Below are 4,144 nucleotides of genomic sequence, written 5' to 3' on the forward strand. Positions count from 1 at the left end.
GGCAGGGGGTCAGACTTGATGATCTGCTCAGGTCCCTTCCGACCTTATCTACTATGAAACTATGAATCAGCCAAATCTAAATCCAAACTGAATATTTCCCTATTCTCACAAGCCTACTGCGCAGTAGCATCACGCAACAAAACCCATAATGCTACTGCGCAGTACTATTAAACTACTGCACAGTAGTGAAGTGGTAGACCGACAAGGGCAGGGCAGGATGGGGGCAGGGTGGGATGGGGGTGGGAGGGCACCAGCTGGACCCTTCAGAGTTCTTATTGCACAACGTGACTAAGTATTGCTATGAGAAGGATGGGGGAAGGAGAGGGTGGGCACAAATGCAAGCTTTGGCCCCTGGCTGCCAGAGACCCACAGTACATCACTGCAGTAGTATCATGAAAAAGACATCCTTCAGCACTACTATTTGTTTATAGGAGTCCTAAATGACTACACAGTAATGACTACACGGTCAGTGTCTTGCATAGATGCGGCCTGTCTTCCCAAAACAGTGAATGGGAGAAGTTAGGTGCCTAGAAGTAGGGTGTACCACAGCCGGATCACTTCAGAGGGAAATACCTGAAATAGACCATAGAAAATGCTGGAGAGAAGGATGCGCTTGAAGTCCTGCCTCTTGGCTTAGGGGGTTACCTTGTTATGGGATTCACAACCTGAAACCCCACCTAGACTTAGCCAACCCCTTGCATATGTGTAACTGCCTCACTTTCTTTTATTAAGAGATGGCTGGAGGCAAAATATGATGATGGTGACTTTTTGCTTAGGAGCATTCACCCAGGATGTAGAAGAAGGAATACTCTGCACTGGTCCGGACCTGCAGGGAGCAGACCAGGAAAGCCAAGGCTGCACCTGAACTCCAGCTAGCTACAAGTATCAAGGAAAATAAAAAGTCCTTTTTAAGATATGCGGGGAGCCGGAGGAAACGCAAGGGCAACATCAGAGCCCCGCTAAACCAGATGGGACAACTGACAACCGACACCCAGGAAAAAGCCAACTTTCAAAATGGTATTTTGCATCATTTTTTCACCTGTCCCAAGGGGCGCCACTGCCCATTACAGGACAGGAACGCCTGGATGAGGATGATCCCTTACCCTCCATCAATGCTGACTTTGTGAAGGAATACCTTGAGAGGCTGGACACCTTCAAGTCAGCCGGCCCTGAGAGTTTACACGCAAGGGTACTCAAGGAGCTGGCTAGCATCATAGCTGGCACGGATCTTCGAGAACTCGTGGCGCTCCGGTGAAGTGCCTGAAGACTGGAAGACCAATGTGGTGCCTATCTTCAAGAAGGGGAGGAAGTGCTATGTGCTTGTGAGGTGCCCGAAGACATGTTCCACCATCATCCTAGAGCTAATTAAACAATAACCAGTCATTTCCTAGCATCCAGGTGCTCTGAACCAGAAGAAAACTGGAAGGAACTGGAGTTCCCATGCCGAGAGCTCTCATGGCAAATGCTGCTCCCCACTTTCTGGGAGATCATTCTGGAGCTATGGAAAACCCTGGTGCTGTGCTCCCTGCCAAGCTATCCAGCAGTGTCATGGGCATAAGTAAATCTCCCCTAGTGCTCCAGGACACCTTGTGGTACTATCAAGATGCTTACGTAATATGAGCTATAATGGGGGGGGGGAAGGCTATACTGGCCAAGGTAAGTCTGCACTACATCTTTGGGGCAGCATTCAGCTACACTGCCTTATACCAGCTTAATGTTTTACGTTCTGTTCAGAAATCATCCATAATATCTTTTTTGAGGAACATTATTAAAGCACAAGCTATAAAGTCTGTCCTCCTCCCCCTACTCCCCCAATTCAAGGTAACATCTTTCAGTGCATTCATGGGTAAATGAAAACCAGATTTCATGTTCTGTATGTTTTCTTCAGCAAAGAGGTGTGAAGAAGAATTTTCCTCTTTTATTTTTGTTATACTAAACATTTCTCCATAGCATCTATTAAAAATACCTGGCACATCATGTTATAGTTAGTGCATTTGTAGAGGAAACATTTCCTATGTGTGAAAACGGCATTACTGTTTTCTCAGTGCTGTGATAGGAAACCAAGCTGCGCAAGCTGAGTTTGCATAGAAAAGAAAGAATATTAGCTTATGTCTCAGTCACTGTAAATATTAAATACGTAAAATTTTGTTGTGTGTTCAGATGACCTGGCTCTTGTTAAGTTGGTGATGTTATACTGTAATTTCAGGCCTTATTTCAGGACTCAGTTTGACCCAATAAATTCCAAATAAATGCCCCATAAAAATAAGTCAATAAAAGCATTAACATCCATTTTTATCTCTCAGTCAATATTGCATACTTCTTCCAGAAGAGCTCCAAGTAATTTTACTCACTCTTCACAGCTCATTTCATTCACCACTGAAATGGAACCAATGGAATGGAACCGTGGGGATGAAAGGTGACAGCATTGCTATGCCCAACTGTTTTGGCGAATGGAAAGGAGGAGTACTGTAATCTCTCAGCTAAATGTCAAGGGGAATATTGGTAGGCAGAGTGTAGTTACCCAAATTAGAAATCGGCCACAATATTCACCTCCTGTATTGCCTGATTTTCAGTGTTGGGAATCCTCTAACTTTCAGAGGCTCTCAGCCCCTCTGAAAATCAGCCCTGATGTCTAGGTTGTTTCATCTTTCACAAGCTGAAAAATACCTTGTGGCAACGAGTGCCACACTTTTTCACATAGTATGTAATTAAAGTACAGAACTCGTTGCCACAAGATGTCATGAAAACTGAGTTTAACCAGGTTCAAAAAGAGATTGGACAAATTCTTGGACAGAAGGTGCATCAGAAGCTATTGAGCATGGGATTTAGAGGTACAGCCTCTGAATCAGAGCTTCCTAGACCTTAAATACTTCAGGCTGCAAGTGAGAGTGGAACAGTGGAAAAAAAACCCTCTTCATACCCAGTTCATTCTCCCTTTTAGCATCCGCTCTGCCACTGTGTGCCACAAGATACAGGACAAGATGGACCTACGGTAGGGTTGGGCAAAATACAGCCCACAGGACAGATCCAGCCCACCAACTGATTGGTTCTGGCCTGCAGGCTGGCACCCACCAACTAACTACATTGCTACCAGCTGCCTTCTACCCACTCCAGCCACCTGGCATGATGAGTAGCCACCTGCAGGTAGTGGAGTAGGTGGAAGACAGCTGGGAGCTGGAAGTGAAGCTGGAGCTGGAGCCCCACATGCTGGGGCAGGAGCCACCCAATTGCAGTTTCTCCCCTACCTGGCTGGGTATATGGTGCTGGGCATGTGTCCCTAAGGCCACAGCCCTTTTCTACACTACCTGCTGTCTGGAGCAACACAGCAGAGCAGAAGGAAGAGAAAACACTGGAAGCAGGGGAAGCTGAGCAGCACACAAACAACTGCAGCAGCAGTCCTGTGTGTGGTGGTTTGGGCCGGGGCAGGGGCAGGCGGGAACATGGCACAGACTGCCTTGGCCAGGTGCAGGCAGTGCTCAGCCCCATGTGGAGTTCCTTGCGGGTAACTGCAGGCCAGATGTGTGGCATGGACTGCACCTGCACCACGCAGGCAAGCTCTGCTGCATGCACACCTGCTCTCCCACTCCTACCCCCAGCTGGTTCCCAGGACCTTGTGTGCAGGCAGCCTCTCACACACACACCCCTCTCCCACACATCTACACTCACAAGAGTAAGACTTTATGTTGAGCTATTATGCAGTCACCTCTATACATACTACTCAAAAAAAATAAAATCAAGACAAAAATTATTCTATGAAATAAAATTAAAATATGTTGTAGTAGGTGTTTGAGTTTTAGTATATGTTTTTTATCTGTAATGTGTTAAAAATTGTATCTTCGAAAAGGTTTTGTGTGTGCAGCCCTCGACAGCACACCAAAATTCATTAAGTGGCCCACCAGCCAAAATCATTGCCCAACACTGACCTATGGTCTTGATATAAAAATCGCGGTTCGTTTCTTTGGAGGCTCATGAATAGTAATTCTTCAGGCACACATTGTTAGTAACACAAAGGATATATTTGCAAATAGGGTCAGAGTGAAGACAAAAGACCACACTCTGCCCCCGAGAAAAACTCTCAGCTGGGTTTTATCCCTTCCCTCCTGGGCACGTGTGCAGAAGCAGGAACTCTTACAACTCATTTCCG

Source organism: Crocodylus porosus, unplaced genomic scaffold (genome assembly GCF_001723895.1).
Source record: "Crocodylus porosus isolate Cpor-Errol unplaced genomic scaffold, CroPor_comp1, whole genome shotgun sequence".
In the NCBI taxonomy this organism is placed as follows: Eukaryota; Metazoa; Chordata; order Crocodylia; family Crocodylidae; genus Crocodylus; species Crocodylus porosus.